Source organism: Ornithorhynchus anatinus, chromosome 3, assembly GCF_004115215.2.
Source record: "Ornithorhynchus anatinus isolate Pmale09 chromosome 3, mOrnAna1.pri.v4, whole genome shotgun sequence".
Lineage (NCBI taxonomy): Eukaryota > Metazoa > Chordata > Mammalia > Monotremata > Ornithorhynchidae > Ornithorhynchus > Ornithorhynchus anatinus.
In genome coordinates this window covers 77096804-77120338 of record NC_041730.1, presented here as the reverse complement: position 1 = coordinate 77120338, position 23535 = coordinate 77096804, and the positions used below count along the sequence as shown (strand labels likewise).

General features: G+C 42.2%; 1 non-coding gene across 1 annotated transcript; it reads right to left on the bottom strand.

The window, feature by feature from the left end:
- Positions 1-531: 531 nt before the first annotated feature.
- Positions 532-669, bottom strand: LOC114810584. Its single transcript, XR_003758280.1, has one exon. It is a non-coding gene; the product is annotated as a small nucleolar RNA SNORA7 (small nucleolar RNA).
- Positions 670-23535: the final 22866 nt, after the last annotated feature.

The following is a 23535-nucleotide window of genomic DNA, read 5'->3' as shown; positions in this document are numbered from 1 at the left end:
CTCTTTGATCTAGAGGTGGATGGGCAACCCATTCGTAGTTTTTGAGGAGTGGGGAGATATGGACTACTTTTTTTTCAGAAAAATAATCTGGGTAGCATTGGAGGGAACCTGGAAGCTGTCCATGGCTCCTCAGTGGAGAAGTTCTGCTGCGAGGAATGAGGCCAGATCTCTCAACACAAAGGCTTGCTGCTCATTTGGTAAGCAGCCAACATTGAGAGTGTCAGCAGCACTGACTCCTTCAGTCCAGTAATCAATCAATCAATGTATTTAGTACTTACTGTCTGCAGAGCACTATAATATGTACTTGTCTTGTCTTATGCCATCGAATTGTTTCTGACCCATAGCGACACCACGACACATCTCTCCCAGAACGCCTCGCTCTCCATCTGCAATCTTTTTGGTAGTGTATTCATAGAGTTTTCTTGGTAAAATACGGAAGTGGTTCGCCATCGCCACCTTCCATGCAGTAAACTCGAGTCTCTGCCCTCGACTCTCTCCCATGCCGCTGCTGCCCAGCATGGGTGAGTTTTGCTTTGTAGCAGATTGCCTTCCACTCGCTAGCCACTGCCCGAGCTAGGAATGGAATGGGTAGGCCTCTGCTTGACTCTCCCTCCCATAGCCGAGACTGGTAGAGTACTGGAAACTCTCCAGGTGTGACCCCGAGAGCGGGTAATATGTACTTGGGAGAGTACAATACATTCAATCCATCAGTCATACTGAGTGCTTACTGTGTACTGAGCACTGAACTAAGTACTTGGAAGAGTACAATATAACAGAGTAGGTGGACATGTTCCCTACCCACAAGCAGCTTACAGGCTAGAGGGGGAGATAGACTTTAAAATAAATTATGGATATGCACAATAGTGCTCTAGGGCTGAGGGTGGAATGAATAAAAGGTACAAATCTAAGTGGAAGGGCAATTCAGAAAGGAGACGGAGTAGGGGAATTGAGGGTTGGGTCAGGGAAGCCCTCTCGGAGATATGATTTAACTAAGGCTTTGAAGGTGAGGAGAGGGATCATCTGTTGGCTATAAAGGGGAAGGGAGTTCCAGGCTAGAGTCAGGACATGGGCGAGGGGTCGGTGGTGAGATAGACAAGTCTGTGGTATAGTTAGTAGGTTGGTATTAGAGGAACAAGTCAGACTGGATTGTAATAGGAAATCAGAGAAGTAAAATAAGAGGGGACAAATAAATTTAGTGCTTTAAAGCCAATACAACAGAATTGGTAGACGTGTTCCCTGCCCTCAATGGGCTTATAGTCTAGAGGGACTGAAGCTTACATTGTATTTCTTCAGTCCTATTTCTTGAGCACTTCTGTTCCCAAAGCACTGTACTATGTGCTTGGGAGAGTACAATATAACAAAGTGGCAGACGTTCTCAGCTCATGACAAGGAACGAAATACATTGATTGATTCCTGATGAAAGAGGTTAAGTGACTTGCCTAAGATCACACAGTATGTCAGTGGTGAAATTCACAGCTCTGTTCCAGCCACTAATGTCGAGAAGTAGCATGGCCTAGTGGATAGAACCTGGGAGTCAGAAGGACCTGGGTTCTAATCCTGGCTCCACCACTTGTCTGCTGTGAGATCTTGGGTAAATCACTTAACTTCTCTGTGTCTCATCTGTAAAATGAGAGTTAAGACTGTGAGGCATGGATGATGTCCAGCCTAATTAGCTTGTTTCTTCGCCAGCACTTAGTACAGTGCCTGGTATTTAGTACGCACTTAAGAAATACCATAAAAAACAAAAACAAAACAAAACAAACCTCCAGATCATGGTGAGGTCCAGGGTGGTTGTTTCAAAAGGGCAGCCCAACATCATTTTGCATTCAGTTCTATTCTCAGCTGATTCGGAAGGCCTGAATCCAGCAAATGTCTGATTTTGAAACCACCCCAAACACCTCGATAAGAAAATAACTTTTTTTTCCTTCTGCTGTGTAGTTCAAGTAACATGCTATTTTCTGGATCCTAACTGTTCTCATCACCACTTAGCACCCATATCAGAAAGGGTACTAGATGGAATGGAAGCTTTTAGATAGTGAAGGAGTGAGATAGAAAAGGTTCAAAACCTAATAAAGATTAAAACCCACGCTCTCTACCACTCTAGGGAACCACACAGGAAAATCAATCAATTAATCGTATTTAGTTTTAGTGTGCAGAGCACTGTACTAAGTGCTTGGGAGAGTACCGTATATGCAGAGTTGGTAGACGTGTTCCCTGTCTACAGTGAGCTCATTTAGAGGAAGAGCTTACAGTTTAGAGGAAAAGGGGAATTCTGTAGCCACAGAAGCCATTTTTCATAGGCCAAGCCAGTAGAAGGAACTGTAAAAACAAGGAATGCCTTCCTCTCAGGACTAACTTCAGACGCCATTCTGATGTGAAAGGACAACTGGCCATCCCCACCTTTGGAAGTGGTGATGTCATAGGACACCACATATGACATCAAATAAACAGTGTGTGGCTGGAGATCAAGTGGTTGCTAAAGGTGTTTGAATGTTTTGCTACTGCCCTAGAATACTCAGACAGGCCCTATTCATTATGATTAGCATATGAAGAATCTGAGCACATTTTAGGATGTAAGTTGTTCTTGTTTTGGGAGAAGAGTCCCCTGCACCTAGAAAGAGTGAGATCTGCATTCATTCAATTCATTCATTCATATTTATTGAGTGCTTACTGTGTGCAAAGCAACCCACTATGTGCTTGAGAGACTATAATATGTAGGGGAGAATGAGTCCCTTTCCCCTCTTTTGAACCAGAATTATGAGATCTAGCTTCAGCCTTCCTTTTATGGGGAGATTTTAATGATATGATTTGTCATCTGTTGCCTTGTGGTGGGGTATAATATCAGTGATAATTTAGCTGAAGTATTTTTATTGTGCAGTGTTATATTGTCAGTTGTAAGGTTTATATTATTTTTTCCAGTGTCTATATTACCTGGGATGTTGTTCTTGTATTTTATAATTATTGTCCATTGCTATCATTTCATACCACCTCTTATAAAAGCCCCTTGAGGGCAGGGATTGTGTCTACCAACTGTATTACGCTCTCCCAAATGCTTTGCACACAGTAAATGCTCAGTAGACACCATTGATTGATTCAAATTTTCATAGCTAGTGATCACTGTTCACTCTCTCCTGAAATAGTTGTCCTGTTGCTCATGTGCAACTGAAAATGTCCTCAAGGCTACAAGGAAACATAGTAAGGTTAAGGTTGCTGCTCTCAGGGCTGAAAGGCTCCACTGAAATTCACTGACCTTGATCATGACACATTTGTCCCATGTGTAAATCAGGCACCGCTGTCTCTCATACTCACCCTGCCAGCCTTGACCTAGGAGATACATGGCAAATGTGCCCTATAGCCTTAAAACTCCTTCCCCAGTAAATTCCCCCAGATCACAGCTCTCCCCATCCTTAAAGCCCTCCAGGAATCCCACCTCCTCCCGGAAATTTTTCCAGACTAATTTCCACACTGCAAACTGTGTCATCTCAAACAGCCACAATTCAGACACTCTGTTCATTTTTCTAATTTGTTCTATCATCATTTGTACCTATATTTTTCCAGCTGGTTCCACTGTATAGATATAGTGTGTGTCTTTTTGCCTCCCCGATTATATGATAAGCTCCTTTTGGGCAGAGACTAGGCCTTTTAATTTACTTTATTCCCCCAGGTGTCTGGAATAGTGCTGTTCCTAGAGAAGGTATCCAGTTCAGAACTCTGCACCCAGTGTTGTTATTATCATCATTATTATTGTTGTTGCGATTGTTATTATGTTTGTTAAACTCCTTCTATGTGTCAAGCACTGTTCTAAGTGCTGGACTACATAGGTTGGACACAGTCCCTGTCCCACTTGGGGTTCACAGTTTAAGTAAGGGGGGAACAGGGACAACCTATTGTAGTCCTCTGTACACAGTAAGTACTTATCATAATGTTCTGAACACACTAGGTACTTAATGAAAACTGGTGATTGAATGAGTAAATTCAGTGGGAAGATCCAAAATATTTTGTTCTGGAAAATAAGCCATGCACTCAGTGTACAAAGGAGCAAGTCAGATCACAACCAAAGCTTTTTTTTTTCCAGAAATCCTTTGGGGGCATATAGTGTTCTGCTGTTTCACACAGGACTAAAGTCATCCTAGGAAATTAAAATCTTCCTCAAAGCCAAGCTCATTGACAACCAGTTCTTGAGTGTTCCTGTCAAAACCAGGGGTATTAGTCTGAAGACAAAACTCCCTCTATTTACACATCAGAACACTTCAAACAAAAGCAGGGCAGGGTGTCTGACAGAAGAAATTGCTCCATTAGACTCGACACATGACTTTACGCTGGCAGGAATTTCATGTCAAGTTCACTTCAGTGAGCAATTTTCTCTACTTATGAAGCACACCTTTTTGTAAATGTCACATTTTTTTTTCAGTTTAAACTTCCTACAGAACCTTTCCGACAAGCAAACTATATTTTAGTTCCACTTGGCAGATAAGCTATTTCTAAAATTGCTTAGAAGATTAACTTAGAGTAACACACTTCCTTTCAAAAGTCTTCTAAACAGTCTCATAAGAACTAAATATTTAACGGCTTCTCTCTCTCCCTTGGGGGTACTCATTAGTAGGAAATAGAATGATACCAGCTTCATTTTTTCCTTACAATGGTAGGTATTTATTGATCACTTCTGTGTGCAGAGCACTGTACTAAGCCCTTGGGAGATTACAGAATAATAGAAATAGTAAACACAATCCCTGCTCTTAAAGGAGCTTACAGTCCAGTGCTCACTGTGCACAGGGAATGTGTCTACCAGTTTAGTTATATTATGCTCTCTCAAGCGCTTAGGTCAGTGTTCTGCACACAGAAAGCACCAAATAAATACAAACTAATGGATTGGTTGATAGTGGCTGGAATAATCAAGCATTTTTGTCAATCTTGAAGGAAGCGTAGATAAATATCCTGACCTATCTATCTATGTACGGGTCGCTGTATATGCCAAGTATAGATTGACCCCAATTTTTAGGAAAAATATTTGGGATTTAAAAGAAGATTTATTCATCTTATCATACTCTTGCTGCCAGCAGCCTATCATTGTTTTACCTCCATTTGTAAATAGCTCCTGACTACGTCATGTCTACCTGTCTTAGTTTTTGGAGAACAGGAATCACATCTTTGATCTCTGTTGTCCTCTCTGCTTGGTACAGTGCCCTGTACAGTTAGGGCTCAATCAATTCTAATCACTGATTGACATTACTACCAGGCACCTAGTAGTGGTGCAGAAAAATGTGCATGAGTGTTTACTCTGTGATTGCAGAGTGGAATTTTTGAGTCCTTATTCCATGCAGAGCACTGTACTAAGCACTTGCGAGAATATAGGCATCAATCCTTGCCCTCAAGGAGCTTACAATTTAGCAGAGATACTTGGAAGGGGAGAGGCAGCATGGCCTAGTGGGAAGAACGAAGGCCTGGCCACTTGCCTGCTGTATGACCTTGGGCAAGTAACTTAACTTCACTGTGCCTCTGCTTCCTCATCTGTAAAATGGGGTTCAATATCTGTTCTCCCTCAGGTGGGACAGGGACTGTGTCCAACCTGGTTATCTTGTATCTACTCCAGTCCTCAGGACAGTGCTTAGCACCAAATAAGAACTTAAACAAATATCACTAATGATTATCAGTATTATTATTAATAAAAGGAGATGGGTTGGTTCCTGACCTAATTTATAACCTAATAGAGGGACTTGTGAAAGCAGAACAATTAGGGCAGCTCTGGAGCAACGTTTGTAAACATTTATTGTGCACTTTATTGGAGGAAAAAGAAGCAATACAGGAGTGAAGAATACAGGCCGGGTTGTAGAAGGAGAGAAGTGAGGTGAGAGTGTGAGGGAGGAAGGGGGCAAAGTGATGGAGTGCTTTAAAGCCAATGGTGAGGAGTTTTTGTTTGATATGGAGGTGGTTGGGCAATCCCTGAAGATTTTTCAGGAATGGGAGTGAATGTTTTTATAGAAAGAAGATCCAGGCAGGGGAGTGAAGTATGGACTGAAGTGGGAGAGGCAGGAGGTTGAGAGGTCAGCAAGGAGGCTGATACAGTAATCTAGGCAGGATAGAATGAGTGACTGTATTAAGATGGTAGCAGTTTGGATGGAGAGGAATGGGCAGATTTTAGCGATGCTGTGAAGGTGGGGCTGACAGGATTTGGTGACAGATTTGAACATGTGGGCTGAAAGAGAGAAGAGTCAAGGATAAAGCCAAGGTTCCGGGCTTGTGAGACTGGAAGGATGGTGGTGCCATCTACAGTGATGGGAAAGTCAGGGAGAGGACAGGGTTTGGGTGGGAAGATATGGAGCTTTGTTTGGACATGTTAAGTTTGAGGTGATGGGAGAACATCCAAGTAGAGATGCCTTGAAGGCAGGAGGAGATGCGAGTCTGAAGAGAGGGAGAAGATCAAGGCTGGAGATGTAGATTTGGGTGACATCTGCATAGAGTTGGTAGTTAAAGCCATAGGAGTGAATGAGTTCTCCAATCTGCACTCTTCTATTTATCCATCATGTTCTACGTAAGTCATATGTTATGACAGGATCCGTCTTGTGAATGGCAGTAAAAGAGAAGTGTGTGTGAGGTGTGGAGAGATCTTGAAAACAAAGTGGAAGATAATTTGCTCTCCATCTGAATTATCTTTCTGAATTCTTCCAATGAAATTAGAATGTTTTTATGTCAATTTCTGCTATTAACTGTCAATTCTGAAAGGCAGGTAACTTTGTAAACGCAGTGAGTTAGACCACATGACATTTGGTACTTGACAAAAGTATTGTGGAGACTGGAAAACCTTTAGCAACAAATTTCACTTTCCTTTTCATTGAGTGTCAATGGAGTTATGGATCCTTTGATTCCATGCCAATAATCAGACCAGCTCTGCATTGATGCTTCCATATGACTAAGCTATTAAGCTGTCTGCTAGATCTTTTTTCCTCTCCCAGTGGATAGAGCATGGGCCTGGGAATCAGAAGGACCTGTGTACTAATCCCAGCTCCGCCACTTTCCTGCTGTGTGACCTTGGGCAAGTCACTTCACCTCTCAGTGCCTCAGTTACCTCCTCTGTAAAGTGGAGAGTAAGACTGTGAGCCAACTCGATTAGCTTGTATCTACCCCAGCACTTAGAACAGTGCTTAGTAAGTGCTTAACAAATGCCATCATCATCATCAACTCCTTCTTTCCACTTAGTTTTCAATGGGCCTTTCAGCACTTTTCCTTTTAAAGATCTGTCCTTCACTCCAGGTCCTGCACATTCTCATCTAGCCTTCCTAACCTCATGCTTAAAGGATATACAGTTTCACTTACAACATAATGCATCTTTAGGAATAAGACAAGTTGCTTATGTTTTATATATCGTTATCCTTTCTACTTCAAGAAGATTCCACTGAGAGTGAAATTCAACTGAGTGTGCATGTGATTGAACAGGTCAGTGAGGGACAAAAGAGCCAGCCCAGCCACCTTGTGGCCCAAAGAAAGCTGTTGCTTATCATGCTGACATGTCTGATGTTTATGGAGCCTGGCACTGGAGGTAAAACCCCAAACAACCAGGTGCTGTAAACATTAAAGATGAACACCATTTTTACGGTATTTGTTAACTGCTTACTAGGTGCTAGACCCTGTACTATGTGCTGGGGTAGATGCAAGATAATTATGTTGGACAGAATCCCTGAACCACACAGGGCTCACAGTCTTAATCCCCATTTTACAGATGAAGTAATTGAGGCACAGAGAAGTGAAGTGACTTTCCCAAGATCACGCAGCAGACAAGTGGCTAAGCTGGCATTAGAATCTGGTCCTCTGACTCTTTTCCCACTCTTTTCAATAGGCCATGGTACTACCTTAATAATTGCTGAAATTATTTTAGTTGGGGGTGATGTAGCAGGATGATAGTAGCATCTGTGAGATCCTGTGGCATCTTCTCATTGGTCCATTTTAGTGAGGAAGAGCTTGTGTAAGTGCTAGAGAAGGGCATCCCCTCCATGCTTGTCAATCTCAACAGGTGTGCCTAAGGTCTAGGGGTTCTCCCATTTCTGTTGTGTTTTACTATTCCAAGTAGTTAGAATAGTGTTCTGCATGTAATAAGTGCTCAACAAGAACAGCTGATTGATTGTTTTTCATGGCTCTGGTTGACAGTTAATTGTTAATAGTGGAATCATGTTCATTTAGATGCTGCTGTATAGAGCATGCAAATTAAAGCAAAAAAAATTGTAGTCTGAGTGCCATTATTGTAATAAGAAACATATTAATTACTCAGTTACCACCTTATAATTGCAAAGCACCTTACACTCAAAAGTTGAGGTTCTTCCCTTAAGGGGCTTACAGTCTTGAAAGATCATTTGTTCATTTATTATCATTTATTTATCAATGGATCTTTACCTGTAATAGGAGCCAGAAATATTGGTTAATGAGACTGTTCCAGGTATTTGTGTTTTTAATCCAAGCCACCCATTGATGACTCATGGTAGACAAATCATAATGTATAGAAATGATAGAGAGTATGTAGAGCATTGTTGAAAACTTTTGGGGGAGTATAATGAAACAGCATTAGTAGACACATTCCCTGCCTAGAAAGAGCTTTTAGCTTAGATGGGGAGACAGACATTGAATTAAATTACAGATATGTACATAAGTGTCTGAGGCTGAGGGTGGGGTGCTTAACAAGTGCTTAGATCAAAATGCATTGGAAATGCAGAAGTATTGCATACTTCTGGGAGTAGGGGAAATGGGGGGCCTAGTTGGGGAAGGCCTCTTGGAGGAGATTTGATTTGAATAAGGCTGTAAAGAGCCATGCTCTGTCCTATATGAAGTGGGAGGGAGATTAAGGCCAGAGGAGAACATGGGGAAGGGGTAGATGGCTAAATAGTTGAGATCAAGGTACAGTGAGTAGGTTGGTGTTAGAGGAGTGACGTGTGTGGGTTGGGCTGTAGTAGCAAATCAGCCACATAGTAGGAAATCAGGGGAAGAGCTGATGGAATGCTTTAAAGCTGATGGTAAAGAGTTTCTGTTTGATGTGAAGGTGGAAGGACAACCACTGGGTAGATGTGAACTTAACAGTTTGTTTTTTTGGTTTTTTTTTTAGAAATATGACCTGGGCAGCAGAGTAAAGTAAGGCTGAAGTTGGGGAGAGATAGGAGGGAGGTCACTGAAGAAGTTGATAGAGTAATCAGGGTGGGCTATGAGAACAGCTGTTCTAAGCACTAGGGTAGATACAGGATACAGGGTAATCAGGTTGTCCCATGTGAGGCTCACAGTTAATCCCCATTTTAAAGATGAGGTAACTGAGGCACAGAGAAGTTAAGTGACTTGCCCACAGTCACACAGCTGACAAGTGGCAGAGCTGGGATTCGAACCCATGACCTCTGACTTCCAAGCCCAGGCTCTTTCCACTGAGCCACGCTGCTTCTCTAGGTTGTGGAGGTTAGAATGGACAGGGTTTGGTAACAGATTGAATATGTGGGGTGAATGAGAAAGATGAGTAGAGGGAAATGCTAGGGTTTGCGGGGTAAGATTTGTTCTGGACACGTTAAGTTTGAGGTGTCATCAGAACCACGAAGTAGAGATGCCCTGAAGGCACAGGAAATGTGAGTATGCAGAGGAGTGAAGTCAAGTCTGGGGAGGTAGATTTGGGGATTGTCTGCTTAGTGATGGTGGTTGAAGCCATCAGACTGCTTTCTGTGATTCGCATTCTGCTTTGGGTAAAATGCTGTGTCTGTGTGGTTTAGCGACAGTTAGTTCTTGAAGTGGGGTTAGTTCAAAGCATTAGAATTGAGGCTATCCTTCTATATTGTCAGGATTAAAGCTGAACCAGTGGAGAACCTATCTCACTTCTGCTTCTCTGATTGAGGCAAATGATTCCCCTTTCTTCTGTGTGCCCCAGCAAACTCTAAAGTGTGTTGCTAGAATGAGTAAACAATTTTATGAGTGGCAATTAGCTCGTTTACTTGGTTGTTCTGAAGAGGGTATATCTGAACACTCTTCATAATGTACTTGATCACTGCAAATATTGTAAGCATCCCCTCAATGCATGGTATCTTGTCTTCACTATTTGAGGAAAAGTGCTTGTAACAAGTATGTGTCTTCACCCAATAGGAATTTCCCTAATCAGACAATCCACACTGATGGAGAAATGACCTACTTGTAAAAAAAGGTGTTTACCAAATTTAGGGTAGGATCTTAAGAGGGAGGGAGAACAGATCCATCAGTTGGTCGTATTTATTGAGCATTTACTGTGTGCAGAGCACTTGAGAAAGTACAATCCAACAGAGTTGGTAAATGTTCCCTGCTCACAAAGAGCCAGATGAGCCCCTTGTAGGACAGATAGTGTCTTCAATATTTATCTTACACCTACCCCAGCAGTTTGTATGAGGGCCTGGCATAACATCAACACATTCTCTAGACTGTAAGCTCGTTGAGTGCAGGGATTGTGTATGTTTATCGTTATATCGTACTTTCCCAAGTGCTCAGTACAGTGCTGTGCACACAGTAAGCGCTCAGTAAATACATTAATGAATTCCATTGTCATAGTAAGAATAGATGAGAAATGACTGAAGTAGCTGAGCTGTTTCTCACCAGAAGTCATGGAAGTAACTTCTTCCATGTTCTGGAAATTCAGTATTCCTTTAATAATTCAGGAAACCTAAAACAAGGGATGACAAACTCGAGAAAACAGGGGCTTGGGACTAAACTAATGCCCTTACTGAAACAAATTCAGAATAAATTTCTAAGAAAGTACATAAAAGCAAATAGACATTAATTGCTTCGAGGACAACTGAAGAACAAAGGAGTGAAATTAGAGTTGAAATAGACTGATGCAGCGTGGCTCAGTGGAAAGAGCACGGGCTTTGGAGTCAGAGGTCATGGGTTCGAATCCCGGCTCGGCCACTTGTCAGCTGTGTGAATTTGGGCAAGTCACTTAACTTCTCGGTGCCTCAGTTACCCCATCTGTCAAATGGGGATTAACTGTGAGCCCCACGTGGGACAACCTGATTCCCCTGTGTCTACCCCAGTGCTTAGAACAGTGCTCGGCACATAGTAAGCGCTTAATAAATACCAACATTATACCTGAAGTGGTCTTTACTATTCCCACACTTGTCTGGCTTCATTATATTCCAAAATGGTAAGAGATCCTAGTATCATGTTTATAGATTTTTTAATTGTATTTGTTAAGCGTTTACTAAGTGCCAGGGACTGTACTAAGCGCTGGCTAGATATAGGATAATCAGGCTGGTACAGTCCATGTCTCACACTGGGCTCACAGTCTTAATCCCCATTTTACAGATGAGGTAACTGAAGCAAAAATAAATTAAGTGACTTGCCCAAAATTACACAGAAAACAAGTGGTAGATCCAATGCTTCTGACTCCCCAGTCCCAGCTCTATCCACTAGGCTACACTGCTTCTCAGCTGTTCTTTTAGCTTTATGGCAGCGATCTGTGAAAGTCCTGGTGATGGCAGACATTTCTGATCAACAAATGTAAAACTTATTCTTTATTTCTTGATCCTTCCATCATTTGTATCCTGGAATTGCAACTCTCTAAGCTAATATAATTTGGTTAGAGAGGTTCAATTCCATTTCATTTAAAGGAAATGGTAGAACTCACAATCAGTGAAGCGAAGAGGAGGAAATGGAAAGGTAAAGAGGAAAAATAGGGAGACATAATTTAGATTTTTAAAAATTCCTTCAATCAAGACAATCCTTTGACAGAAAGATTATCAAAACTGATGTTCAATACATTAAATTTTCTTCATAGATTAAGACTTCACTAGTGAAGAAATCCAAATCTCCTCCCTCAAGCACTGAGAAATATTAATGTTTTTTATTTGTGAATAGGTCCCACAAAATGAATGAAGAGGAGTGACTTTTTAAATATTAGAGTACTATTTTTCTGTGAATTTTGCTTGTTTTCAATTAACTCTATTTGATGCCAAGTCATAAAATGCACTATAAATCCAAAGACAATAATGAGAAAAGTTAGTCTGCCTGACTGAAACACTTGTCTTCACTTTGAGGAAAATTCTCTAGAACTGGAACGTACAGGTCTGTGGAACTTTACAAAAATTCTGTATCATTCAAAACAAACCATAGGAGAGAGGTGTCTCAGAGTTGAGTTGACAAAATAGAAGGGAAATGGATGTTCAGTTTTTGGTCTCCTTCTATTCTCTATCTACACTCATTCCCTTGGAGAACTCATTCGCTCCCAGGGCTTCAACTACCATCTCTATGTGGATGATACCCAAATCTGCATCTCCTCCCCTGATCTCTCTCCCACTCTCCAGGCTCGCATCTCCTCCTGCCTTCAAGACACCCAAACCTTGTCCTCTCCTGGACTTTCCCATCACTGCAGACGGCACCACCATCCTTCCCAACTCACAAGCCTCTAACTTTGGCATTATCCTTGACTCCTCTCTCTCATTCAACCCCATATTCAATCTGTCATCAAATCTTGTTGGTCCCACCTTCACAACATTGCTAAAATCCACCTTTCTTCTCCATCCAAACTGCTATCACGTTAACACAATCACTCATCCTATCCCACCTAAATTACTGCATCAGTCTCCTTGCTGACCTCCCAAACCTCCTGCCTCTCCCCACTACAGTCCATACTTCATTCTGCTGCCCGGATCATCTTTCTACGGAAACGTTCGAGACATGTCATCCCCCTCCTCAAAAAACTCCAGTAGTTGCCTATTCACCTCCATATCAAACAAAAACTCCTCACCATTGGCTTTAAAGCACTCCACCACTTTGCCCCCTCCTATCTCACCTCACTTCTCTCCTTCTACAAACCAGCCTGCGTACTACGTTCCTTCTCATTCTTGCCTGTCACCACTGACCCCGGCCCAAGTCCTTCCTCAGGCCTGGAAGGCCCTCCCACCTCAAATCTAACAGACAATTATCCTCCCCCCCTTCAAAGTCTTACTGAAGCTACATCTCCTCCAAGAGGCCTTTCCAGACTAAGCCCCACTTTTCCTCATCTCCCACTCCCTTCTGCATCACCCTGACTTGCTCCCTGTGCTCATCCCTGACACTCACAGCCCCTCAGCACTTTTGTATATATCCATAATTCTCTTCATTCTACCCCAGCGCTTAGAACAGTGCTCTGCACATATTATGCGCTTAATAAATACCAACATTATTATTGTATTGACATCTGTCTCCCCAGATCTAGACTGTGAGCTTGTTGTGGGCAAGGATTATCACTTTTTATTGTTGTATCATACTTTCTCATGGGCTTAGTACAATGCTTTGCACACAATGAACACTTAATAAATATGATTAAATGAATAAATGAATGACATTTTGCATTGTTTTCTTTTTCAAAGGAAGGGCCATCAAACTGAATTGATCCCCGTGCCTAGCCCCCCACCCTTGCCACACACACATACACCATTAGCATTCCCAAAGGCATCAAAAGGGAAAATTGGGATTGCCTTTTCTCCCTTCCTCTGTACTTTAGAACATCAAATGGTATTTCAGAAAACATCTTATTTCATTGAAAATGCAGAAATACGTTCCATTATCCATGAAACTATCTAATGGTCATGGCAAAAAATGCTAAAAATCCCATTTTTGGCTCTGAAAACTGGATACATGCAATCATGGGATGTGATTTCTCTTAATGTCTCTGTACCAGATCTTGAGTGAGCAAAAATAACAGGATACAGAAAGCCTTACCCACAAGATTCGAGTCCTTCAGTGATTATGAATCCATGTGTTGTTAAGGAAAAGAAAGGCATGTTAACAAAACACAGTTAAAAACAAGCAAACCCCCAACACTCCTTTTCTGGAAGTGGTAAGATATTTTGATTTTTGAAATAACACATGACTCAATCTTCCCAGGTTGTGTTTTTCATTTGCTCAACTCTTGGTTTTTTTTGTTCTTGAGAATAGAGAAATAAAGCAGTATGATCTGTCTTTATCAGAATAAGTATATAGCACTCAAGTGCTCTGTTTCCGTGAAACAGCCCAACTCTGCCTCTCTGTAAATAGAGTAATGGAAGTATTGGTAATGAGGAAACTGCTGGATTCACCAAAGATGGAACAACATTTGGTCTAAAACAAATGTGGCTACTAAATTGCTTACATAAAATGTAATTTGTTAGCTGGCCAATGTACAATGTTTTGGATTCTTCCTTCCCACCTTCACATGAAACAAAAAGTCCTCACTCTTGGCTTCAAAGTTGTGCATATTTGTATACATTATTTATTACTCTATTTTATTAATGATGTGCATATATCTATGATCCTATTTATCTTGATGGAATTGACGCCGGACTACTTGCTTTGTTTTATAGTCTGTCTCCCCCGTTTAGACTGTGAGCCTGTTGTTGGGCAGGGATTGTCTCTATCTGTTGCCAAATTGTACATTCCAAACGATTAGTACAGTGCTCTGCACATAGTAAGCACTCAGTACGATTGAATGAATGAATGAAATCCGGACTCCACCCACCTCTTCCCACCATCTTGAAAAGCATCTCTTATCTCAAATTAGAGCAATGCTATTGTAGGTCTAGTGGTTCACGCTTGCCTACAAGTTAAGGTTTAATAATTGTATTATTGGGCACTTACTATATGCCCAACACTTTACTAAGTGTTGGGAAAGATACAAGATAATCAGGCTGGACCCAGACCTGGTCCCACATGAGATTCGTAGTTTAAGGTATGGGGAGGATAGGTATTGAATCCCCACTTTACAGATAAGGAAATTGAGACACGGAGAAGATAAATTGACCTGTCCAAGGCCCCACAGCAGGCAAATGACAGATCTGGGATTACAACGCAGGTCCTCTGGCTCTCAAGCCCCTGCTATTTCCACTAAATCAAATAGTTTGTAATTGCTAAGGTAATTTCAGACATAAGGAACAACACTACAGTGCTCTGCACCGAGTAGGCATTCAATAAATAATATTGAGTAAACATAGCTTCAGCACCGACTGACTGCCCTTGGAGAAAATCCTTAAATTTCATATTCCTCAAATCATTCCAGTTCAAATGAGAATAGCAATCCTGCCCTTCTCTAACAGGCAAGGTTATTGTGAATAACAACTACAAAAAGCTGTCAAAGATTTTTCCGGAGAAAAAGGAAATGGATTATTTCAAAGCATTGTTATGTGGCCCTTTTTGGCCACCTCTTCAGAATCTTCCAAGCATAGTTAGCCAGCGAAAGGTTATTTTATTGCTTTGAACCCTTGATAATAGAAACCATACCTCTCCCACTGTCTTATTTCACTCTGAGCATTGTGACATCCTCCCAGAGATAATCATTCTTGGTGGCTACCAATTACTGACCTGCATCAGGTTCCTAACTGGTGCTCTCTGTCTACTTTTGATAAGAATTTTTTGCCTCAGGATGCTATGGGCAGCAAACACAGAAAATGATAATGTCTGGTAGCACAGTTACCAACTGCAGCACTGTTAATTTTGAAAGTGACCCCTTGGCCTGTGGTTTAGGCCATGCTATCTGGAGCCAGCATGGAGAAATTGCAGTCTAGATGTTTTTGTTTTTTATTTGAAAGCCAGTGAATCAGGCCTAAATATGCTTTAGTGGAGAAGGCAGTATATCAGTAGATTGAGAGTGGTCCTAGGAGTTTGTCAATCAGCCCAGAGGTGAGGCATTGACGAGCTACTTAATTTCATCTCTGCTTCTGTTTCCATGGAACAGAGAAAATAAAGGCTTACAGATGGATAAGTAAACCAGGCCTACAATTGACCCCAGTCATAGATCTGGTTTCAGGTGGGCTCAAACTGTGATTCAGAAACTCCTTAAACGGATCAGATGTAGGGTAAGCTTTTTAGCTGTTGCACAAAGATAGAAGTTAAAGAACAGTATGGCTGAAGAGACCAAGGCAAAGACCGATATCTGAAGTGGAGCCTTCAATAGATCAATCAATCATATTTATTGAATACTTACTGTGTGCAGAGCAGTGTACTCTATTGTGTTATACTGTTATATTATACTGAGTTATAGTGTACTCTTCCAATTGTTTAGTACAGTGCTGTATGCTAAACCCTTAGAAGAGTACACTGATAACACAGTTGGGAAACATTTTCCCTACCCACAATGAGCTCACAGTCTGGAGGACAAGTTACATGGGGTGAAGAGGATTGCTCATGAATTGGTACAGGAGCTAAGGATAAGTATGGCCCTGGGAGTTAAAAGGACCAGGTTCTAATCCCTGATCTGTTACTTGTCTGCTGCATGACGTTGGGCAAGTTACTTAACTTCTCTGTGCCTCAGTTACCTCATCTGTAAAATGTGGATTAAGACTCTCAGCCCCATTTGGGACATGGACTTTGTCCAACCTGATTATCTTGAGTCTACCCCAGAACTTAGTACAGTGCCTGACATATAGCATGTGCTTAATAAATACCACTATTTTAAAAAGAGGGACTCCTCTTGGCCATCCTGCAGCTAGTGACCTGGTTGCCTCTCTCTCCTGCAACAGCTGGTCCTGAGTCCCACCATCTTGGAGACTCCAGAATGGGAGTCAGAGAGAAAGCTTTATCTCTTCTACACCTGAGAGGAACATTGCCTTCTAGAGCCCAAAGGGGAGATATGCCTCTCTGCAGGGAGGGTGGACAGTTAGGGTGAAAAGCAGAAATCAAGTTTGGGGTAGACACCTAAGACAGTTCTGGGAAGATAAACTGTTTGAGGAGTGAATCCTGCTCTTGCCTAGAAGCTGGAGCTAGAGCTGGGTTTTCTTCTTTTTTTTTTTAATGGTATTTTTTGAATGCTTACTCTGTGCCAGTCAATTTTCTAAGCATTGGGGTAGATATAAGATGATCAGGTTGGGCAGAGTCCATGGCTCACATGGGGCTCACAGTCTTAATCTCCATTTTACAGATGAGGTAACTGAGGCACAGAGAAAGAAGTTAAGTGTTTTACCTGAGGTCACACAAGTGACAAGTGACCGAGTGGGGATTAGAACCCAGGTTCTTGCTTTCACTCTTCACATAGAGTGTGACCTGAGGTAGTTGTCTGTCAGAGGATAGACTTTCTCTGTCTTAGGAGCCTCCAAGTTTTATCTTTAACCTCTTTCTATAAAGAGCACGGTGCTAGCTGCATAAAGCTAGCACCGTGCCCCACTCCACACAGGCATCGTCCCCTCTCCCTGTGCTAGTGTTCTGTGGTTTTCTATGTCAATCACACCCTTTGGACCCCTACTCCACCCCGATATTCTAGTGTGCCCCTGTCCACATCCACTTCAAATCCACTCAGTTTCCCATTCTGCAACTCCAATGGGATGACTTATGCCACAACAACGGACTTCACTTTCCTGGGTCCGTTGCAGCTTCACCCCTTCAACACTCATCTCCCTCACCCCCCACCCCTCAGCTGCAAAAAAATTCCAAATCCAACTTTAGGGGAGAGTAAGTGGTAATGGAAGAGGAAGGGGATGGTGAGGATGTGGGCAGGAAATCTGTTTGCCAGCTCGGTTGTGTTGTACTCTCCCAAGCCCTTAAATACAGTGCTCTGGTCATGGTAAGTGCTCAGTAAATACCACTGATGAAAGAGCCTCAGATTTTCTCCACTGAATGGCTTCTCCTCCTCCTCTTTAAAAAATGGTACTTGTTAACCACTTATGATATGACAAGCACCATACTAAGCAATGGAGTAGATTAAAAATAATCAGGCTGGACACAGTCCCTGTCCCACCTGAGGCTCACAAGCTAAATTGGAAGAAGGATGATTTAGCCCCTTTTACAGATTAGGGAACAGAGGCACAGAGAATTTAAGTGACTTAGCGGAGGTCACACACCAGGCAGATGGCAAAGTCAGGATTAGAATCAGAGGCCTGCATTCTTTTCACTAGGCTATGCTACTTTCTCCTCTTCCTCCACCTCTTCCTCACCTTCTCCGGTGCCTCTACCACCACCTGCTCCTGCCTTGGCCTGACCTCACGCCCTCACTCGTGGTTCCAGGCGCTGATGATTTTTAAATGTTTGAAGGGGCTGTAGCAGTGATGTTGGCAGCTTTGAAGCTGCCCAAAATAGAAGTTATCCAAATTGCTGCAGAACAGACGGAGGGACTCTGGGATGGTGACGATGGGGAACAAGATTAGCTGGTGGGGAAACCTGAAAGAATGGTAGGGGGAAGTGTTTAGACTGAAAAACTGGGACAAAAGCAATTCATAGTTGAATTTGCCAACTTAGAAGTTGAGTAGAATTTATTTACTGAAGTGCTCTGTACACTGTAAACACTCAATATATTCCATTGATTGATTGATCCTGCCTGGTGTGAAATGGGCATTGGCTGGAGTGCCCTTTATTTATCCTTATCCCAGCCCAGAGCCCATTTGCCCTATTTTGGCACCAATTACATAGCCCCGATTCTAGCTTCTGCTACCCCACTCCAGTGTGCTTAGCCAGAAAGGTCAATCAATCGAACAGTGGTATGTACTGAGCACTTACTTTGTGCAGAACACCATACTAAGTGCTTGGGAGAGTACAGTACAGCAAGTGGACACAATCCTTACACTCAAGTAGCTTACACGTCCTACCTCCTCTCCACAGGGATGGAATAGGGTGCTATTTTAAATGACTGACCGTATGACACTTGCTCCAAAGCAACAATTGCAATATGCTAGACTGGCTCTAGTCCAGCTAGGCCCAGCCTCAGAGGAAGCCATGAAATTAGACTTTGAAATTAGCCTAATAGAATTAGAAATTCAGAAGAAAGCTTTCGGGAACTCAGCTATCTAACCACAAAGTACTTAATGACAATAAAAACTTCTACTACTAATAATATTCTGCTTCAGAACTTGAGTCAGTAGTTGTTAGGATTCCCATGGTTTTTTGGTATGTTATGAATTCCAAATTATAGTATTCCATACTGGCCATACCACTACTCCACTATATAGTTTCATTAAATCAGCTTTGGTACCTCGAAACCTGCCTGAAGAGGTCTCTGGAAATCCTGGTTAAGTGTATATTTTCTAGGAATTCCAAGAGTTCCAAGGGTTTATCTTTATCCAAATTTTTACTCTGCATTATATTTGCATGTAATTATATTTAACTGTGCTTATTTTTCAAAGACAGTGCTACACAGGAGAGATCTTATCCATGGACACATGTTGTTGGAAGGATTGATGTGTGACTGATCCTTGCTGTGATAATGGGTTTGCCCTATACGGGGTCTGTCTCAGATTTAGAGTCTGCCTGTTGATTTCTCCATTTGCACTGATTCTCACTCAAGGAGAGCAACCCCTTTTAAGATTATTGTCCCACGGGATGATCTGATGATTTTTTCAATTGAAAGCCTCAATTCTTCTATAATTGGAGTTATATAGTTTGTATTATGCACAGGGGATTCTGCTTGATACAGTGAGTAATTGGCAACCACTGGAGCATTTTGAGGAGTGTGGAAATATGTATAGAATGTAGAAAGGGGGATCAACGCAGCAGAACGAAGAGCTTTCTCTGAATGTCACACTTTTCTCTCTCTCTCTCTCTCTCACTCTCTGTTCAGATTTGGAAAACTTGATCCCAACCAATTGCCTGAATGCAAAGTCATTAGCGATAGTCACCTTCTCACCCCACCTGCCTCCACCTATCTCCCAAGTACTTAGCACAGTGCTCTGCTCACAGTAAGTGCTCAATAAATAATATTGATTGATGGATTGATTGTTGAACCTTCTTCCACTATCCTGGCCCTGTCCTGAAAACCACGTTCAGCCATCCCACTTGTTACAAGTATCATAATCCTTTCTGGGCAATGAGTATTTCTCATCGACAATCAGAGCTCCCATTAACAGAACTCAATTCATAATTGAAACAGAACTCAATTCATAATTGAAACGAATCTGGCTTCTGTTATACCAAATGAAATTCAAGAAGGCTGTGGGAAACAAAGCTTGTTCCAAATAGCTTGCATGGTACAACACTTTTGCTGACACTTTTTTTATCTTATGTAGTAAATGGGATGGTCAATTTGTCTGGCCCCTGCACTCAGGAATGGGGAGAGGAAACCAGGAGAGTCACTCCTTGGCTCTCTCCAAAGGGAGTGTAAAAACTTAGGTGAGCCAATTGGAGAAAAGGATTGGGGAGGAAGTAGGGGGAGTCAGGTAATTGGAGATAATCATAATTATGGTATTTGTTAAGCGCTTAATTTTGTGCCAGGCACTGTACTAAGCGCTGGGGTGGATACAAGCAGATTGGGTCAGACACAGTCTCTGTCCCACCTGGGGCTCACAGTTTCAATCCCCATTTTACAGATGAGGTAACTGAAGCCCAGAGAAGTGAAGTAACTTGCCCAGGGTCACGCAGTAGACAAGTGGCAAAACCGGGATTAAATCCATGACCTTCTGACTCCCAGGCCCTTGCTCTAGCCACTATACCATGCTGCTTCTAAGTACACCATGCTGCTTCTAAGATGAAGTCCCATGACCGTCTTGAGGTGTAGAGAAATCGACCATATTTATTGACTGCTTACTGTGTGCCTGGGAGAGTACAATGTAACAGATACATTACTTGCCCACATCAAGCTTACCATCTAGAGGGAGAGAGAGAGAGGAGAGAGGGAGAGGAGAGAATAAAGAGGGGAGAGAGAGAGAATACAATTCAGGCTTCTAAAGGATTTAAAGACAAAAAACAAATAAGTACCGCAAATACATTTAACGAGTTGCAAGCCATGTTTCTGGAAGAGCATGAAATAGGGAAAGCTTATGCTGTGGACCCAGATGGAACCAAGGGCACAGGAAAAAATCAGAGCAGGTCCTGGGGTAGTGTATCCTGAAGATTGGGAGTCCATAGTAAGGACTCCAAAAGAGTAAGGCCCCTGTCCCTCATGGGGAGAAAGGACTCTAAGAAACCCTGTTTCCAAAAGACTCAGAGAGGGTGAGAATGTAACCTGTAATGCTCTGAGAGATGAGGGGAAAGGATCAGAGGAATGTGAGCCTTGAGGCAACTACAGGGAAGGACTGAGGGTCCCGCGGGGGAATTGTATCAGATCTAGGGAAAAGACAGTTTGAACTGGGATCGTTTTCATCGGTATCCAATTCAGAACCAATCATTATTGAGAGCTCAGACCTTGGTGTTTGCCTGTGTTAGGGCCTGGAGGAGAAGCTCCAAGTTCTGGGAAGGCATGTGGACTCTGGGAGCCATGGAAAGAAGAGGTAGTGCTTTCTCCACAAGCTTCCTAAAAGGTGGTCCCTTACAACTTTCTCCTCTGCCTTTTGGGCTTCAGTCGAATGAAAGTGGTATAGATAGGGGTGCAGAGTCTTGGGTTTTACAGATCAAAAGAGGTCCCCAAACCCATGTTCAAAGAACTGGAGAGCTATAAGACCCAGCAGAAGCTCACCACGATCCAGAGGCTCCTAAGGTGACTCTGAGACTCTTTCAACTGGGATTCAGACTGTAAATTCCTTATGGGCAGAGAACGTATCTACCAATTCTGTTTCTTTTTATGGTAGTTGTTAGGGCTTACTGTATGTCAAGCACTGTTCTAAGCGCTGGAGTAGATTCAAGGTAAGCAAGTCGGACACAGTCCTTGTTCCTTATAGGGCTCACAGTCTCAATTCCCATTTTACAGATGAGGTGACTGAGTCACAGAGATATGAAGTGATGGAGCTGGGCTTAGAACCCAGATCCTTCCAACTCCCAGGCCCATGCTTTATCCCTTAGGCAATGCTGCTTCCCTTATAACTCTGTTATACTGAACTCTAATAAATGCTCAGGATAGTGCTCTGAACATAGTAAGCACTTAATAAATAACATTGACTGATTGACTTTTAGGGGTGAGAATCCCTGATATCATCACATCAGGGCACTGTGATTTCATTTTCCCAGTTGACAGTTCAGTATTATAGCCCCTTCTCCACTTCTCTCCACCCAAATAACGGTAACCATATTGCACTTGGTTCACTGCACAATCCTAATGAGTCACTGATAACTCTGTTGCTAGCAATCTTTGATTTGCGAAAAACACTTTTGAAGCAAGCATTCCTGCAAGCCACATAATTACATTCTAGCCCTGCAACCCTTCATTTTTTCATTTTGTTCTATCGAAATTGTCCTTTAAAATGTTTCAATAGTAACTGTGGTATTTGTTAAGCACTTACTCTGTGGCAGGCACTGAATTAAAAACCGAGATGGAGGCAAGCAATTCGGGTTGGATACAGTCCTTGTCCCACATGGGGTTCACAGTCCTAAATCTCCATTTTACAGATGAGGTAACTGAGGGACAGGCAAGTCAAGTGAGTTGCCCAAGGTCACCCAGCAGAAAAGGGGCAGAGCAGGTATTAAAATCCAGGTCCTTCTGACACCCAGGTTGATGCTCTATCCCCTAGGCCATACTGCTTCTGTGTTGTATTTTGGCAGGATAGCCACAGTATATTCCTTTTCAATCCCTGTAAAAATGTTGTATTGCAGTTCTGAGCAGCAGGGAAGTAAACCAGATGAGTATATTGAAGTTGTTTATTGCTGTAACTATACATTGATTGTTACAGTATATGCATATTTAAAACTAATATTCTACATAATTTATAATGAAATAAATATTTTAGGAGGGCTTGCCTGGAACCAAGAATTCAGGCACAATCTTGCTCCTTATTTTGATTAAATCCATACCGCATCCTCCAAACTTAGAAGATGACCTTAGAATGTCCTCTGACTAAACTTTCCCTGGCTGCTGCTTTCTTTGGAATCCTGCTTCCTATCTTTCCTAAATCATTTTAATCTTTGGTTATATCTTCACTGGGTGGGTCAGTGGGTTTTGGAAGATAATTTATGAGAAGTGTGAATGTTTGGGGCAGGTGGTGGTGTTGAGGAGGGATGGGAAAGAAGACAATAAAGTTGGCAGAGTATACAGCATCCCTCAACTACTATACACACATTTTTTCTCTCTCCCCTCCCACCTATTCCCAAACTCTTTCAATTTCTAATATTTCCATGACCTTGACCTTGCCCCTCACTAACTCTGGTTTTAGTATCCTACAGCTAGAGCTTCCCTATATGAGATGTCACTGAGTTGATTATTCTGAGTTTTTGTAGCATGTTCTTAGGAGATTTGTTTGACCCTGAATTGATGTCATGTAGCCTTGTGGCTCTCTTGGTTTTAGTGGTGAAATGTTCATTATTATCCCTAAAATGATCATCATTAGTCCCATGGCTCATCTATCAAAATGCTGAAGTCATTGCAGAATCATGGTATTTGAAAATGAGATCAGGATGTAGGCATTAAGAGGTCTGACTCAGCAGTGTGTGGATAAAGGTCAAGCCAATTTTTCCTCCAAGCAGGCTTGAAAGCCCAAATGACTAAATTATTGATGCTGAAGTGCTCTGTCCACACTAACGATAGGCTTTGTCTGCTAAAGGATTCCTGTAACAAAGATGCTGGCCTCTCTGGGATAGCAGGCTGAGTTACTCCACACACTTTTAATTAATTTCCTTGGGGTGAAATTCCTCAGTATGGCTAAAGGGTCTTTATGGCCAGGTTGATGTTCCATTCTGTTTTATACCTTAAAGTCTGTTTTCCTCTATCTCTGGGTTGCGGGTCAATTCCTCCAATGGTTTGGGATTTATCAATCCATC